Consider the following 18,936-nt stretch of genomic DNA (forward strand, 5'->3'; position numbering starts at 1 on the left):
CTAAAATGTTGACTTTTGATTTAAAGCTTTCAATTTTTTTTTTTTTTTTTCTCTTTTTTTTTTTTTCAGAGCTGGGGACCAAACCCAGGGCCTTGTGCTTGCTAGGCAAGCGCTCTACCACTGAGCTAAATCCCCAACCCCTCAATTTTCTAACATTTAAAAAATGTAAGGATGTGCCCAGCTTAGTGGTGCAAACCTTTCTTTAATTCTATCACTCAAAGGCAGAGGTAGGCAGATCTGGGTTCAGAGTTAGCCAACAAAGTGTTCCGGAAATGCTGGAGCTACACAGAGAAACCCTCTCCCAAAAGAAAACAAACAAACAAAAAACAAAAACAAAAAAAGAATGAAAAGTCTAAGTTCTCATCTTAGTTACACACAGCGCTAAGACTAAAGCATAGTTCATTAAAAATGTAAATTCTTTCAACAATCTTGACACTTCTGTGTATGCATGCATGTGCATGTGTGTGTCCGGTCAACTTTGGGTAGCTTCTCTATTGCATGTACTGATCTTAGTTTTTTGAAATAGAGTCTATTTACTCATCCTGAAATTCACTGTGTCAGGTAGCTGGACTCTGAGGCTTCAAAAGCTTCCTGTTATTTCTAGTGTGCCCTCTCAGGATCAACAAGTGAGCTCTCAGCTGTCCTGATGCCATGCCTGTACTGTCATAATGGACTCTAATCCTTTGAAGCCATAAATCCAATCAGACACTTTTTTTATAAGTTGCCTTGCTCATGGTGTTTTAGCACAGCAACAGGAAAGTTAAACAGTGGGTGTTGGGAAACTAAATTCAGATCCTCATGCTTGCACAACAATTTACCCTATCTTCTTAGATCTGTTTTCTATAGTTACAAGAAACCCCGATTCAGTTAGTACTTAAAACATTCATGTAACACTTGAAAATATGTTTTGGGCTAGAGAGATGGCTCAGTGGTTAAGAGCACTGACTGCTCTTCCAGAGGTCCTGAGTTCAATTCCTAGCAACCACGTGGTGGCTCACAACCATCTATAATGAGATCTAATGCCCTCTTCTGGTGTGTCTGAAGACAGCTACAGTGTACTTACATATAATAAATAAGTAAAAAAAATAAAATAAAATAATGTTTTACATATTTTTCAGTAACTCTTTGACCAAAGATTATGACTAGGTGTGATAGAGATCAGACCTAAAATTCCAGCAGGAGAATATAAGAATTTTAGGCCAGCCTAGACTCCCCCACCCCCAACTAAGAATCACTTCTACCATTCTCATATGTAGTAACTCCCAAATTAAAGCAAAGAGCTGAAAGTAGAAAGGCTATAGATTCGATTATCAAAGTAGGTTTTGGGCTTTAGATCAGACAAACTTATGTACAAAATTTTAAGTCCAAACTAGACATCCATTGCTTTCTGCTATTATCACTTAGTGTAATCTTTCACTAAAAACCATACATTTTCTTATACTCCCTGTGATAGTTAATTTTGTGTGTCAGCTTGGCTAAGTAAGCCATAGTACTCAAATATTTGGCCACACATTAATATAGATATAACTGTAGAAATATTTTAGATAGCATTACCATTCAAATCAATACACCCTTAAAAAAAGTCAGCATGGGGCTGGAGAGATGGCTCAGCGGTTAAGAGCACCGACTGCTCTTCCAGAGGTCCTGAGTTCAATCCCCAGCAACCACATGGTGGCTCACAACCATCTGTAATGGTGTGTCTGAAGACAGCTACAGTGTACTTATATATAATAAATGAATAAATAAATCTTTAAAAAAAAAAAGTCAGCATGCCCAAGTAGGCCAATTACTCTTTATAATATGGTTGGGCCTTAGGCTAGCAGTTGCAGGCCTATGAGAAAAGACTTCCCCTATCCTTCACACCAGAGCAGCAATTCTTCCCTTTGTAGTCTGTCAGCCTTCACTTTCAATTTCTTAAAATCAAGTAGGTGAGTCTCTTTTCATGCAAATCCTACCAGTTATAGTTATATATTCCTTTGTTTATAGGGGTTTAAACTATCCTTAAAGTGTATGTGATAGCTGGACATGGTGGCTCATGCCTTAGGGAAGCAGAGGCAAGCAGATCTGTGTGACTTTGAGGCCAGCATAGGCTAGTAAACTCCACAACAGGCAGAGCTACAAAGTGAGCCACTGTCTTAACAACAAAAAAGGATACTAGAATAAATCCTAGTTTCTTTATAGTCCTGGAACTTGATCTATAGAACAGTCTGGCTTCAAACTCAGAGATCTGCCTGCCTCAGCCTACCAAGCACTGCAATTAAAGGCATGCATAACCACCACCCAGCCAAAGAACTGTAGTCTTAAAAAGGTTTACTGTTTTCTCTTTAAAAGGCTACTAATAGTTTACTGGGGAGTTTAGTTTCTATTCCCTTGGTATCTCTATGAAAACTAATATCCCTTTGAGGGACAGCAAAAGTAAAAAACCTTAGCCAGGTACTCTGGCACATACATACCCTTTGGAAGCACATTTAGGTAGGTATCTATGAGCTTAAGGCCAGCCTGATCTACAAAGCAAGTTCCAAGCCAGCCAAGGCTACATAGTAACACTTCATCTTCCCCACCACTGACCCACACACACACACACACACACACACACACACACACACACCAGTAAGGCTGGAGTGGTGGCTTAGTGGTTAAAAACACTGGCTGCTCTTCTAGAAGATGCAGGTTCGAATCCTTGCACCTACAAGGTGGCTCACAATAAGCACCTGTAACTCCAGTCCAATACCCTTAGTCCTCCACAGGTACTAACTGCATGCAACATACAGACTTGCATGGAAGCAAAATGTCCATACATACATTTTTTTTTTTTTAAAGAAAACTGTTTCTACCCTACAACAAACAAGAAAGCAGTGTTCTTTTTCAACAAAGCCTATTCATAGCTTCCAAATGTAGAAAGGGTATTCCCCTTTTTAACTTCATAAGCCATTTTGACCCCTGAAAGTTAGAAACTAAGAATTAGGACTATATTATAGACAGCTCTAACATTTAAAAATCTCGATACGTGCCTAAAAATGGAGAAAGGAATTATAAAAAAAAAAAAAAAGACAAATACTTATTTTAAGTATTATTTTTAGTCACATTTTTTTCTTTTAAATTTACTTTAGTGTTAGTCTATACTCAAGTAATTGCAAATACAAAGAAAGGCTCTGCACTGCAAAGTTCATGTACAGGCATAGAATACGCTTGGCACATTGTTTTAAACATTCTGGAATATGAAGAAGTGCTATTTTCTAATAAAGTTTCCTAGTAATATACTTAGAAGATACTCTATTCTACTAAATCTACTATTTTTCAAGTTTTTAAAATGTTATGTTTATCAATGCTTTCCCTAAATGTTTGTGTGCATATCGTGTGTGTCTGGGGCCAGAGGAGGTCAGAAGAGGATGTCAAACACCCTGGGATCAGGGTAGGACAGTTGTGAGCCAATGTGTAGCTTCTGGAAATCGAACCTGAGTCCTATGAGCAAATAATGTTCTTAAAAGCTGAGCCAACTCTCCAGCCCTAAATCCACTATTTCTTGACTTTACTGAAATTCTATGATGGCAAAAAATTACTACATAACATGAAAACTACTACACTAATTATACTCTTACACTGTAGCATAACTTTTAACTTAGGAGTCTATTACTCCATTAACTGAAAGCTGTCATGGAAGAACACATAAAATAAATAAAGTAATAAATGTAAATAAAAGCAATAATTCCTTAGACTAGAAAGCACTACAGAGAAAAAATAATTTGCTAAAGTTAACTAGTTAAATACAAACTAGAACTGTTGATCAGAATCACCTAAAGGAACTCTGAAAATAAGCTAGTCTATTCCCAAATATCAAAAATTTAGAAAAAAAAAAAAAAAAAAAAAAAAAAAAAAAAAAAAAAAAAAGAACCAAAAAAAAAAATTTAGAAGCAAATAAATTTTAATTTTATTCAATAGATAAAACTTAATCCATATGACTTTGATGCACACCCCTAATAAAGAGCCAGACAGTAATACACACCTTTAATCCCAGCACTCAGGAGTACAGAAGCAGGTGGATCTCTGAGTTTGAAGCCATCCTGGTATACAGAGAAGCCATCTTGAAAAACAAACAAAAAATGGTGGAGGAACCTATAATTCTAGTATTCCAGAAGCCAAGTTCAAGGCCAAACTTGACTATAGCAACTTATATAGTAAGAACCAAACTCCACCACCCCAAAAATAAATTAACAGAAAATAGTACAAAGGCTAGCTTGTATTAAAAGATCAAAAGCAAAATTACAAAGAAAAAAATTTGAGAACTATCAGTGTCAGAAAACCTTATATGTGGGACTGGAGTATGGCTCAGTGTAGAATGCTTGCCTAATGTATATAAGGCTGTGAGTTTGATCCTCAGCAGCATAAATTAATACACACCCAGCTTCTAGTTTTTTGTTTTGACCCACATGAAAAAGAACAGACTCAGCAAATTGTCCTCTGACCTCCATGTATGTGCTATAGTGTGTGTGCATGCACATCCCTCCCCCCATATACACATAACAAATGTGACAGTGGGTTTTTTTTAAAGAATATCATTAGAGTGATGCTGTGCAAAACTCCAAATTTTTATTTGCAAGTTCAATTTAATACTAGTGAATATTTAATTAGTATTAGCAAAACTTTCAGCAGCTAGCATAAACAGCAAATCCTGAGTTTTATTCACTTTTACATGCTTTTATAAGAAAAAGTTAAGCAAACTCCTGTGATTTCCTAGTACTTTGTATATACACACATCAGACTTCTCATACTGCACTGTAATTAATTATACACTGTGATATCTCAACAATACTCTTCCAAAGCAGGAACTCTTGACATTTATCTCTAAAATAAATTCACAGTAATTAGCCCACAAATAGGCATCTTTTGTTTCCTAATTATCTTACGAATCATAGTAAAACTAAGACCAAGGGGGCTGGCGAGATGGCTCAGTGGTTAAGAGCACTGACTGCTCTTCCAGAGGTCCTGAGTTCAATTCCCAGCAACCACATGGTGGCTCACAACCATCTGTAGTGGGATCTGATGCCCTCTTCTGGTGTGTCTGAAGACAGCTACAGTGTACTTACATACATAAAGTAAATAAATAAAATCTTTAAAAAAAAACAAAAAACAAAAAAACTAAGACCAAATTTTAATGTGCTCCCAGAAAGCAAAGATATATAAGTCACTTTATTCTCTCTTCTCTTTTAAAAGGCCAAGCAAATTCTAAAATCTAGTCAGTTAGATTCATCACAGTTCAGGTACTTGGGCTTGGGCTGGATGTAAATTTGTTTTGTTTTGTTTTCTTTTCTTTTTCTTTTTTTTTGAAGCTGGGGACCGAACCCAGCACTCTACCACTGAGCTAAATCCCCAACCCCTGTTTTGTTTTTTTGAGACAGGGTTTCTGTGTAGCCCTGGAACCCACTTTGTAGACCAAGCTAGACTCAAACTCAAAGTTCCACTTGCCTCTGCATCCCTCCACACTCCCTCATGCTGAATCTAGGCTTGGGGTACCACCCCCAACTGACCTTTTTTTTCTTTTAAAAGACTGATATTAGCATGTATCAGAGCAATACATTGTAAAAATCCTACAAAAGAAAAAAAATTTGGCAAGCTGCCTCAACATTAAACAACTTTTTATTACCTTTAGTGTTCACATTACTGCTGTTCTGGGTTCTGCTTACATTTTCAAGAGACACTAAGACTTATAGACAATTAGAATTGTCTATAATTATGATTTTTAAAGTTAAACCCAAATTGGATATTGATGGTGAATGTCTGTTAGCTCAGAATCAAAGGTGGAAAGCAGAGTCATCCTTAGCTACAGAGCAAGTTTGAGGCCAGCCTAAGATATATAAGACCCTGCCTTTAACACACACACACACACACACACACACACACACACACACACACACACACTATATGGATATTGAGGATCCAAACTCCAGTTGTTATGGTTATGCCACAACAATCACTTTACCCACTGAAATATGTCTCTAGTCCTGAGATGGTTTTCTCTAGGGTATGATATTGGTCCTATAGGCAGATCCCGCTTCTACTAGACAGCAACTTCTCAGAAGTTATAAAAGCGGTATTCCTCAACTGATTTCTAACTATTATCCACACTAATGTTTGTCTCCATTTGTACAAATAACTTAGAAGTAGGGCTACCAAGATGGCTCTGCAGGTAAAGGTACTCACCATCAAGCCTAATGATCTGCATTCCAACCATCCCACACAGTGGAAGGGGAAATCCCAACTCCTGAAAACTTCTCTGACCTCTCCACACATGAGCTATGGCACACATGCAAATGTACATGCAAAAAACACACAATATAAAAAAAAAAAAGTTGAGACAGTCTCTGCCCTTAAGAAAATTACAAAATACTCTCTAGGCTCTCTTGCCTTCTTGCTCCCATTGTCCTCCCTTCTCCCCTCTCTCCACGTGCTCACAGCTTGCCTCTCCTCCTCTGCCTTTCTGTCTCTATTACCCTCAACTCCCCTCCCCATACCCTGTATAAACTCTATTCTATACTTTAAAAAAAAAAGCTTATGGGGTTGGGTATTTGGCTCAGTGGTAGGCGCTTGCACCCTATAAGTACAAGGCCCTGGGTTGGTCCCCAGCTAAAGGGGGCCTTACAAAATAACTGAAGATGTGAGCTAACCGGATTTATTCATTATGCATGATAGGCTTTATACTGTAATATAAATAAGGATTAATAAAATACGATATATTAAAGGAACACACAATACAGTTGAAAGCTAGAAGGCTAGGGATGGTAAGGCGGGGTAAAAGCACTAATGAAACTGTTGTTCTAACCAAGTCAGCATTATAAAATAAAAGATTTCAAAAAGAGATGGAATTGGCTGCCAATTTTTTGAGGCAGGTTTTGGGAACAAAATAATGTGGAAAAATATTCAAGTACAGATTTTGAGTAGTTAGGAAATACAGTATTACAATAAAGGCATACTTTACCCTATTCACAGCAGCACTCTAAAGAGTACAATGTTAGAAATCATCTATTTCTGAAGAGTATCTAGAAAATACTCTACTATGAAATACTCTACATATGAAAATATATGGTATAACATTCATGTAAAGTCTAAAAATCTCTACAAAGTATTACTCACTTTGTTTACTGATATGCACTTAATATAAAAACCCCAGGACCAGGACAAGAGCCGGCTCTGCAGGAGAAAGCGGCTCATAACCATCATGACCAGCCCTAATCCCAGGACCCTCAGGAGAACAAACAACTTCTAGAAGGAAGTTTTTCTGTAAATTTTACATACACACTTTCTGCTTTGGCTGGTTTTTTGTTTGTTTGTTTGTTTTAAAGGCACGTGTGATAGGTTGCACATACCTTTAATCCCAGCACTCAGAAGCCAGAAACAAGCAGATTTTTGAGTTTGAGCCAACCTGGTCTACAAATAAGATTTCCAGGCCAGGGATGCTTATATAGTGAGATCCTGTCTCAAACAAACAAAAAAGGACTACATACAAATAAGAGGCAGGCAGCTAGGAAGAAACAAGACAGGATTGTTTAGAATAGGTACGAAAGAAAGATATATAAAATTGCAATTGTAATATTTTATTCTTTTAAAGCTTTGATTGTAGTAGTTACATGGACATTTTGTTATATAATTTTTTCAGTGCGTGTGTGTATATATAACATATTACATAATAAAAATAAATGATGCAAGAGACAGTGCAGGTTAAAAACACAACCCATTCTACCAGAGGACCCAAAGATGGTTCTCAACAACCACACCATATAGCTCCCAGCCACCTGTCTTTCAGTTCCAGAGCTGGACACCTACTTCTGGCCTCCATGGGCACCTGCATTCACATATATAAATCCAAACACAGACACATAATCAAAAAGTGAAACTTAGATAGGCACTGTAGTATAGTATTCAGGAGGCCGAGGCAAGCAAATGTCTAAATTCAAGGCCAGCCTGATCTACAGGTTTACATAGTGAGTTCCAGGCCATCCAGAGCTATGTAGAAAGACCCTGCTTCAAAACAAACAAACAAAAAACCCCAAACCAAAAAAAAAGGTAAATAAAAATAAAACTTCAAATTTTAAGAATATTGTGACTATGCATAGGTCCCCTTATAGGCAGATTAAGTTAGTCCCACATTTTTTGTTGCTTGTTTTGGATTGGTTTATAAAATAAAGTCCTGTGTTGCCCAGACTGGCCTTGACCTTGTTTGTGATAACCTCACCTCCTCAAGAAACTAAGATTACAGACAGCACCATTTCTGACCAGTCCTATACTTCTGATATCTTGCTGAATAGAATTTTGGAGTCAAACAACAAAAGTTTAAGTATCACTGTACTGGCTGGTTTTCTGTGACAACTTGACACAAGCTGGAGTTATCACAGAAAAAGGAGTCTCCCTTGAGGAAATGCCTTCATGGGGCTGTAAAACATTTTCTCAATGAGAAAGGAATGCCATCCCTGGACTTACGGTAGCCCTAGGTTCTATAAGATAACAACAGTGAGCAAGTCAAGGGAAGCAATCCAGTAAGCAGCACCCCTCCATGGCCTGTGCATCAGCTCCTGCCTCCAAGTTCCTGCCTGTGTGAGTTCCTGACTTCCTTTGGTAGTGAACATCAATGTGGAAATGTAAGCTGAATAAACCCTTTCCTCTCCAAATTGCTTCTTGGTCGTGATGTTTTGTGCAGAAATACAAACCCTGACTAAGACAATCACTTTGGTGCCTAGAGGTCAGTGGCAGTTCTGTACAGCCTAGAATTCCAGTCACCAGGAAAAATAGAATCAATCTGATCTTTTTGAATCAGATTAGTCATTCACAAACTGGGGAGAGATGGCTCAGTAGTTAAAAGCACTCCCTAGTCTTCAAAGAACCTGATTGATTCCCAGCAACCAACTCCAGTTCCAGAACTCCAATACCCTTTTCTGGACTCCTCTAATAACAGACACAAACGTGGTACACAGATACAAATTAAGGCAAAACACCCACACACATAAAATAAAATTTAAAAACAAAATGAAAGCTGGGGAGGAAGGATTTAAGAACTAAGATTTAAGAAAACTTGTCTAGCAGCTTTATTTACTATCCTATACAACTCTGCTTATTCGATAAATCGTTTCTCAATCCTACTTTCTCACTCAAACTATCATCTATACTTTTCCCTTCCCACTGCACTTAGTATTCACAATTCTACTTAAATCTTTCTCCAGTCAACAATCTTCATTATATTTCAAACAGTAATCATTCTTTCCTGAAAAACTGTGACCTCCACACTGCAAATAAAATATGTAATACACAATTGATCAGAATATTTGCCTTTGCTTGAACTTGTTCAATAACTTCTAGATTACCTACTAGCTATACAGAAGATACAAATTATATCAGTTTAGTTCATATAATTTTCCATCTTCATATCCCACAATCTCTTCTCCCAAACTCTCCCAGCATACATGTAAGGAGTTTCCATGCTTTTGTAGCAATATGCTGTTGTTCTACTAAGATGATCTTCCCCAGTGTCTGCTCAATTACTTAAAGAGTCATTTCAAAATTCATCTTTCAAACAACTGCCTGTAACTCCAATTGAAGGATCCTACCTCTTTTTGACTTTTGGGGGCTCTTTAACACATATGGTATAAAAAACAAATACTCAAGTTTCTAATTAGTCAAAATACTTTTTAGCTGTTAACTGAAGTACTTAAATCTTACTTGGGGCCAACTATAATGGTATATACTGAAATTCTAATCTTAGGAGGCTGAGGCAAAAGGATTACTTTAGTGAAGAAATTGTGGTGTAGACCACATTATAGGATGCATGATTTTAATCCCAAGACTCAGGAGGCTGATGGATCTCTCCAGGTTCCAGGCCAGGCAAAGATACACAGTGAGACCCTGTCTCAACGCACACTCCCAATAAAACCACAAGATCCTGCTTTAAAAAAATAAAAAAGCAAACAAACCTGTAAAAAAAATTACATTAGTAACTATATATGGTTAAACTGTATAGTTTAAAATTCTCTTATTTATTTTTAAAAAAATTGGGGGACTACAGAGATAGACTGGGTTTGATTCCTAGCTCCTACATGGTGACTCAAAACCATCTCTGATTATAATTCCAGGGATCCTCTTCTGGCTTCTGTGGATACCAGGAATGTATATGATACACATTACAAGCATGCTGGAAAACAGTTATATACATAAAATAAAAATCTAAAAAGAAAAAAATAAAGAATATTACCGGGTATGGTAGGATACACCTATAATCCTAACAAACTCCAAGAGGTTATTAAGTTAAGACAATGAGTTTAAAGCAAGCCTGGGCTACATAAAAAGACAAAAACAAAATCAAGAGTCCTGGGCCAGTAAAATGGCTCAGTGAGAACTCTCGCCACCAACCTCTTACTTCCACTCTCACACACTAAGTAAACAAATAAATGTGGGTTTTGTTTTATCTTGTTTGTTGGTTGGTTTTTCTAGACAGTGTTTCTCTGTGTGATTGCCCTGGCTGTCCTGGAACTCTTTGTAGACTAGGCTGGCTTCCAACTCAAGAGATCCACCTGCCTCTGCTGGGATTAAAGGCTACCTGACCACACCCAGCTGAGTCCCTGTCTTTTAAAAAAAAAAAAAAAAAAAAAAAAAAAAGATTGACTTGTGCATAAAAAAATTTGGGCAGGGGTTGGCGATTTGGCTCAGTGGTGAGTACTTGCCTAAGGCGCAGGGTCCTGGGTTCAATCCCAGCCCGGGGAATTTGGGCATGGTGGTGACCTCACAACTTTAATCCTAACACTCAGGAGACAGAGGAAGGCCAATCTTCATGAGCTCATGAGCAGCTAGGTATACATAACAAGGTCCTACTTCCAAAAAATAAATTAAAGAGAATTAAAAAAAAAAGATAAGCTAGAGCTACTGCTACAAGAATAGAGAACTTTTTCTAAAATATTATGCCCAAGGCTCCAGGTTCAATTCCCAGCATCACAAAAAAACAAAAACAAATGAAAAAAACCAAGGGTGCGTCCACAGGGTGGGGAACTTTAAAAAAAATAAAAACAAAAACATAGCCATCTGTCATAAATCATAAATTTCAACTCTCTACAGTGTATAAATCATAAAACTGTTTTACTATTGTGTGTCTGCCTACAAGAATGATGTGTGTCTGTGGGGCCATATGCCTTGGTGCACCTGCAGAAAACAGTGTGGAATTCTATCCTTGTATATGGGTTCTGGGGATCCAACTCAGGTCACTAGGCTTGCAAAGAAGTGTCTTTAGTAGCTGAGCCACCTGGACGACCCCAAACATGACTTTTTATAATGCTTCAAAAGTTAAAATTATTTGGCCAGGGGAGTACAGCTCAGTGTTAAAAAGCATTTGATTTGCCTATATAAGGCCCTAGGTTTTAAGCCAACACTTAAAAATACTTTTAATTTTTAAATTTCCCCCAAGATTTAAGGTTTCAATATTTTCAGCAAACTGTCAAAAATTTCCTAGTCAGAGTTAACTGCCAATTCTTGTCAATGTAAGAGCAAATTACCAAAATGCATCCTTAGTTTACCTAGTTAGGGCATTCTATAAAAGCTTGTGACCCTGCTCTTTGGGATTTTTTTTTTTCTTTTCTTTTTTTTCAGAGCTGGGGACCGAACCAGGGCCTTGCGCTTCCTAGGCAAGCGCTCTACCACGGAGCTAAATCCCCAACCCCTAAAGTTTGTTAATGTAACAAGAGCATCTTTAGAGTTAAGGTAGGGGAGTCAGGCGGGTGAGTTCTCTGTAGAAGGTTAACATCCCTTGGGGTTGGGGATTTAGCTCCGTGGTAGAGCACTTGCCTAGCAAGCACAAGGCCCTGGGTTCGGTCCCCAGCTCCGGGAAAAAGAAAAAAAAAAAAAAACTTTAGGCCTGCCTCTTCCTTAGAGTGAACTATGGAACCAGGATGTGCCTATGAACTTGCTCTGCTACTGAGTCACACCTCTAGTCTTTTTTTTTTAATCACTTTTCACATAATTCTGCATTCAATCAAATGTAAAGTATTAAAAAGTTTTTTATTTTCCTGGTGGTGGTGGTGGTTTTTAGAGGTTTTTTTTGTTTGTTTGTTTGTTTGAGACAGGCTTTCTCTGTGTAACCTTGGCTTCCTGGAACTTGCTCTGTAGACCAAGCTGGCCTTAAATTCAAATGAGATTGGCTTGCCTCTATCTCCCAGTGCTGGGATTAAAGGCAAATATCACAACCGCCCACTAAAATAGTATTTTTAAAGCAGTGATAGGTACTGTCTAACAACCCCTATTCAAATACTTAATGCCTTATGTCTGTAAATATCCAATGCAAGAACAAAGGTAACAAATGCCAAATTAAATAATACAGGCAATAAATGCTACAGTTGCCATTTTCAAAATTAGGATTAAAGCCCCTCTCCCTCTCTCCACGTATTCCTGGCCAATGGTCTCTCTCCTCCTCCTCTTCTTCCTCTTCCCCCTACCTCTCTCCTTTCTCAACTCAGTTCCCATGCCCCCCCCCCAAAAATTAAAATGAAAAAGGTTAAAGAAAAGAAAGCAGAGAAACAACACAAGTTTACACACTTGATCTCATTCTCATCATATGCTGCACTCTACAAAATGATGATGCAGCAAGAAGTTCTCTCAGCTGGGCAGTAGTGTCCCACACCTTACACAGAGAAACCTTGACTTGAAAAACAAAACAAAACAAAAAAGGGTGTCTCACGAGATCCTGGCACCTTGATGCTTGACTTGCCAGCCTCCAAAACTTTTGTTTTCTTCAAGGCTTATTTTAAAAAGAAGTAAAGAAGCAAACACTAACATCTGGGCTTGCTCAGTAAAAGTTAAGTGCAATATGCCATCCAAAATGAAAACATTTCAAATTATACCCTGAACCATGATTGGTTTGAAAGGGAATAAACAAACAAAAAAGCATTTAAGGGCTAGCAAGATAGCTTAGAGGAAAGCTGTTTACTGACAAGTTTTGGGTACCCTAATCTTTGGGACCCAAATGGTCTAAGAACAGAATCCCAAAAGTTGTCCTCTGACTTCTGCAACTCATAATGCGGCGTGTACTCCCACACCCACAACTAAATAAATAAAATGTAATGTTTTAAATATTTCAGGGAGAGCCTGTAAGAATTTTCTAATGTAAAAATGTTCACCTCTTAAACAGTTGCTCTGTAGTTCCAGTTCCTTTGATTATATACCCTTAATATTTGTGCTTCATGGTACAAACATGTAAAAATTAAGTATTTTGTAATTTTTTTTTCAAAAGGAGTTAATCACTATAGAAAAGAACTATTTGACATATAAGCTAGCACCAAGGTGGCACTCCAGCTACTACTACTCAAGTGACTGCAGGAGAAGAAATTCCTGGAGTTTTAGTTCCCTCATAGATGAAAATATCCATCTACTTAGATGAGAAAAGTTGAAATGGGTGCCAAATTCAGTAGTGACAAACTAGACAAATGTTTGACACAGCTAAACGATAATATTGAAGAAATGTGTCTAGAAAATCCCTGATAAATTAGTCAACTACTGTTTTAACCAACAGTCACCAATTTTTAAAAAGAAAAAAACCAATCAAAATAATAAGTACTTATGATGAGTATTCTGAGTATAAAGCACAGATACCAATTAAAATCTGTACCTCCTGTGCCAATGACAAAAATTAATAAGTTCTATTTAAGTGAATGTGCAAATTGTCATACCCAATCAATAACATTGTTGAAATAATCCAAGACTTCAGTGAAGTTAATCATGTTTGCACAATATGTTGTATATAGCATCTTTCTTCTTGAAATGTCTTTTTTTTTTTTAAGGTTTCAAGATAAGAGGTTAAAGGACAGCTAAGTTATATAGAATTCAAAACCTAGGCTACAAGAGGGCCCCATCTAAAACAAAGAAAAGAAATACACATTTCCCAATATGGCTTTTAACAACTAGGATTCACTCTACAGGTAAGCATCTTAAAATATAAGACAATTTGCTTTTCTCTTCAGTTTCTCATTGTTTAAAAAAAAAAAAAACAAGGTCAAATCTAGTGGAGACTAGCAGTGGCAGTCAGATCTCTGTGAGTTCAGAGCCAGACTCATCTACAGAGTGAGTTCCAAGACAGACAGACAAGGCTACAGAGAAACCATGTCAAAAAAAAAAAAAAACAAAAAAAACCAAAGATCAATTTCAAACCACCACACCCAGGTTTTTTCAAGTCAGGTTTCTCTGTGTAGTCCTGGTTGTAGACCAGGCTGGCCTCAAACTCTGAGATCCACCTGCCTCTGCCTCCTAACTGTTAGGATTAAAACATGTGCCACCACCACATGGCTTAGTTTTATTTTAAATAAAATCAAGTAAAAACGTAATACTTATATTGCACAAGACAAAAACCAGTGACAAAGAATTTTCAGTTCAAATGATTCTTTCCAAAGTATATAAAAATAGGCTACCAGTCATTATAAAATATATAACAGAGACTTCTATTAGAAGCAATTAAAAATTCTGTACAGGGCTAGTTCAGTGGTGGACAAAACCCAAGAGGCAAGCCTGAGTTCCAACCCCAGCACCCCACTCCAGTCTCTTCCTAGGACCACAAGCTGGTTCAGTCATAAAACCCAGCTTAAGTTTGCAAGCTAACCTTAAGTTTTGAAGGGAAAAAAATTGGGGCTGGGGGTCGGGGGTAATCTATATCACTGCTTTAGAACTGAACATTTGATTTGTGTATTTTGGGCTTATTTTTTATTTTTGTTTAGTTTGGGGGTTGGGGAGGTGGATAAGGGAGAGGGGTGTTTTTGTTTCTTTGTTTGAGGCAGGTTGGCCTTGACCTCACAGAGATCCACCTACCTCTCTGCCTCCTGAGTACTAGAATGGGCTTGTTTAAAATAGCTGCATCATATGGCTCAGAAAATGAATGTGCTTGCCTGCAAGCCTATCAAACCTGAGTTTGATCTTTGAGACTCAGAGTGGAGGGAGTACCCCTAAAGTTATACTCTGACCTCCTCTACACAAAGAAAAATAAAATGTAAAATATTATTAGTCTGTCTACACACAGACAAATATAATGTAAAATAATATTAGTCTGGAGGGAGATTTCAGTGGTTAAGAGCACTTACCGCTCTCACAGAGGACCAGAGTTTAGGTCCCAGCAACCATGAACAGATCACAACCACCTGGAACTCTAGCTTCAGATGATACAACATGTGCACTTGTATTCACACTTACAACTAGTCATACACATTCATATAATCAAAATAATAAATCTGAGAAAGTTATACCTTAATGACATGCTCTACAATTACTATAGCTCACTGAGATGACAACTGTGAATAATAATATGAACCACATACAAATAAAAAAAGGTCTCTTTTTTCCTAAATACTGAAAATATAAGCATAAAGCCATTTACATACATGCACATCCAGATATCCAGATAGCTTTGTATATAAATCCTTTCATAATAGGGATATTTTATCCAGAAAGTTATGTATATAACAGAACTTGAAAGTAGACCAAATACTACTAAAAGCAGTGCAGTATGTTTTATAGCACTCAAGGAGTTAGAGGCCTGCTTGGGATACAGAAGGAGTAAGAATCAAGTCAGTCAAGGATAGTGTCTGTAACTCTGAAGAACTCAAGGTCAGGACCAGCTCCACAAACTCAAGGCCAGCCTGGACTACATACAATAAGACTCCATCTCAAAAGGAGCAAGAGAGCTTGTGAAATGGCTCAGTGGATAAAGATATTTGCCACCAAATCTGACTTGATTGAGTCCAATTCACAGGACCTACATGGTAATAGGAAAGATATAATCCCCGTAAGTTGGTGCACATGGAAACATATAAATGATCGAGTTAAAAAAAATTCAAACAGACTTCATTAAGGCTTTTATAAATATAGGATTGTGATTTTTAAAACTGATTCTTTCAAATTAAGTAAGATTCAGAGGACATACCAGAAATGAAAACACACTTGTATTCTCCATCTAATTATCTGTAAGCTCCTGGGTGGCCCTGGGGTTGGGGTGGAGGTGCACCATTATTAACTGGGAATAGTAGGGCTAAGGATATTTGAGACACAATATAGTAATGTACTCATCCATCACAATACTTTCTAACTACATGAAAATATCAAAAAATGTAAAAATACAAAGTTACAACACATAATTCATCAGAATTACATTATGTCATACTTAGAATTCTTTAAGGACCACAAGACACTAACATGAGCTATGCTCTTTTAACACAGAAAAAAGTCCTGTGCAAGAGGCAACACAAGAGAAAAGGCCTATTTAAAGAGCTCTTAACACAAAATAACCACTCTCTATTTTCTCATCTTTGATGTTCATCAAGAAATTTTAAAATAAGATTTTAATGAATATGAGTATTCTTAACTAGATTTTTTTCACAATACCATGCTTTTTGTTGCCAAATATCCCTAGCATTCATTAACTTAACACTCATTTGGGTAGAATAATTAGCATATATGTGGATATTTTTATACATACACACATGTGGAGAGTAAGTACTTGTTTCAGAGCAAGGATGCTGCCTTTATTCCAATTAATCAATGCTCTTCTTTAAAAAAAGGGTAGAAAGGCTGAGATTTTAAGATCCACCATAGAGAAATGCCTTTATTGTAGCTACAATTAATACCGAATAACCTTACAGTCATTAAGGATGAAGAAGATTCGATGAAAGGGCAACTGAGCATTTCCCAGCTTTCGCTGGCGCACCCTTACTCCACCCAGTCCTCTCGGCTCAATGGCTGCTCACAGCATCCACAAATATTAGCCTGTTTTTATGGGGGTGGGAGAATGTACCAAAACAGGGTATGCTCTGTCAACACCAACATATGCAAAAATATTTTGTGAAAAACTGGTTTCCTTTCTGACTCTTAAAATTATATATACCAGATTTAAATTATAGAAAAGCCTTCCTCTGAAATCAAACAATGATCTTTTAAATAGACCGTGAAAGAATAAATTACCCTAAATACATATTCTGCGTTAATAAAAAACCGCAATTTGTAACTGCCAATTATTTTGCACAACTATGTCCTGAAAGACACATATTAGAAATAAAAGCTTGCTAAAGCCTTAAAATCAAACCAATTTTTAAAGTTAAAGCTTTAATGTGAATTCAACATAGTATTACTAGCATACCCAACTAAAAATATTCCTGATTAAGGAATTGAATCCTGCAGCAATCTAGCTCTACTGCAGGGGAAAACACAGCAAACACTGCTGTGGCAAAATGAAGAGGGAAAGACACTTACTGGTATGAGGCCCAAACAAAGTCTCTCCACCATCCCACCCCCGGAAAAAAATTCACACAAAACAAGCCAACCCAACAAAAAGAGAATTGCTAAAATGACCTTTCTGTTGCTGGATCTTTTAAAGGTTATGAATCTTTAGGAGGGTGTGTTAGAAACTAAAGGTAAGAAAAGCAGTAATAATTTTATTTTTTCCCAATTGCCTTTTTTTTTTGGGGGGGGGGGTCCTTGACATGACATCGCCCATTGAGAATGAGACCACAAATCTGATACTCTTCTTCAAAAGCACCATTCCTCAACCAAAAAAAAAAAAAAAAGATAGGAATTACACCCAAACCCAACCTCAACAGAAAATTTCCTGCACTCCTCCCAAGGAGTTTTCTTGCTAAGTCACTGGAAAAAACAGGCAGAAAAACAAATAAAGCACCTTGCTTTCTCCTATCTCAGATAGTGAAAATCTCTCCTCTTAGGAATCAAAATAAGCCCATCGTCTCAAAAACATTTTTTCTCACCTGGGAAGCTAGAGACAGTAAATAAATAGTCACGGCGTTTCCTAATAGAGTAGAGAGATGGGATGAAGGGAATGGCAGAGAACCTAGGAACTAGCTCAGTGTTAGCAACGTCAAAAGGCAACTCCCGTGCGAGGAGTCAGTAGCAAAAAGGAAAATCCTGCCCGATTCGGTGGGTGGATGCTGCAGATCTTTAGTGAGTGCAGAGGCTGGACTCCCACCGCACCGGGGGGCCAAGGGCCTGCGCGGCCAACCATCCTCTTCAGGTCGACCACCAACCTAAGGACAAGTGGAGAACCGGACGCCTGGAAGGCCTGGTAGCTGCTGGAGCCCCGGCGGCGAGCCGCCAGCCGCGGAGGGGTGGGGACTGCGGGTTCGTTTCCGCGGCCCAGGAGGGCTGAGCCCTTTCCCCAAGATCAGAGAGCGACCTGCTATCCACGCCCTTCCCACCCAAGAATACTTTTCTTGCTAAGTCACGGCGGCAGGAGGGCGATGCCGCCGAGAGGCCACGGTTTGAAGCCTCAGCGGCCCAAGTAGCCTGCTGCCAGGGTCGGAGGACTGGAGCAAGGGCAGCGCCCTCCCAGGCCAGGGCCCCCTCCTCGGTGCCTCTCACTCAACGGCCGTCGCGGCCGCCATTTTGAGAGCGAGGAGAGGAGAAGAAGAAGGAGGAGGCAGCGGCGGCAGGGGGAGGGGAGAATGGGAGGGAGGGGACCGGCGCAGCCACATCGTCAGGCCGCCGGCCCGGCCCGCAGCCGCCCGAGCGCGATGGAAGAGACAGAGGGGAGGGCGTAGAGCGTCGCCGCCTTACCGGAGCGCTGCACCACCGCCTCCGCAGGGCCTCTTCCGTCCTTCACTCCCATCCACCAGCGGGGGAGGGGGAGGGAGAGGGAAGGGAGGAAGGAGGGAGGGAGGGAGGGAGGGGGAGGATGGCGCGCTGGGCCCGGTCCCGGGGAGGGGGAGGGGAGGGCCGCGGGCGGGCTCCTCAGCCGTTCCGGGGCTCGAGCCCTAGCCCAGCGTTCGCGCGTCCTCTCGCTCGCGCCTGAGCGCTCCCCTCCGGCTCCTCCTCGCTCCCTGGACTCTCGGGTCGCTGCTCGTTCGCTCCCTCACTCGCTATCTCGGCCGCCGGACTCCGCCGCCGCCCCGCCGCTCCAGCTCCGTCTGTCACAGGAGCTGCCCCAAC

The 18,936-nt window shown here is 39.1% G+C and overlaps 1 protein-coding gene across 3 annotated transcripts in view; it reads right to left on the reverse strand.

Moving 5' to 3' along the window:
- The window catches only part of Pafah1b1 (platelet activating factor acetylhydrolase 1b regulatory subunit 1), a 58,167-nt gene extending 39,231 nt beyond the window's left edge, over positions 1 to 18,936 (reverse strand). Inside the window, exon 1 of one of the 3 annotated variants that reach the window (XM_032913370.1) lies at positions 18,565 to 18,936. The gene's annotated coding sequence lies outside the window, so the exon portion shown is untranslated. Of the gene's footprint in view, positions 1 to 7,361; positions 7,493 to 17,759; positions 18,389 to 18,564 lie in introns of those variants that run through there. The other 2 variants (XM_032913371.1, XM_032913372.1) reach the window with 2 other exon arrangements.

The sequence above is a fragment of the Rattus rattus genome, chromosome 9, assembly GCF_011064425.1.
Source record: "Rattus rattus isolate New Zealand chromosome 9, Rrattus_CSIRO_v1, whole genome shotgun sequence".
Lineage (NCBI taxonomy): Eukaryota > Metazoa > Chordata > Mammalia > Rodentia > Muridae > Rattus > Rattus rattus.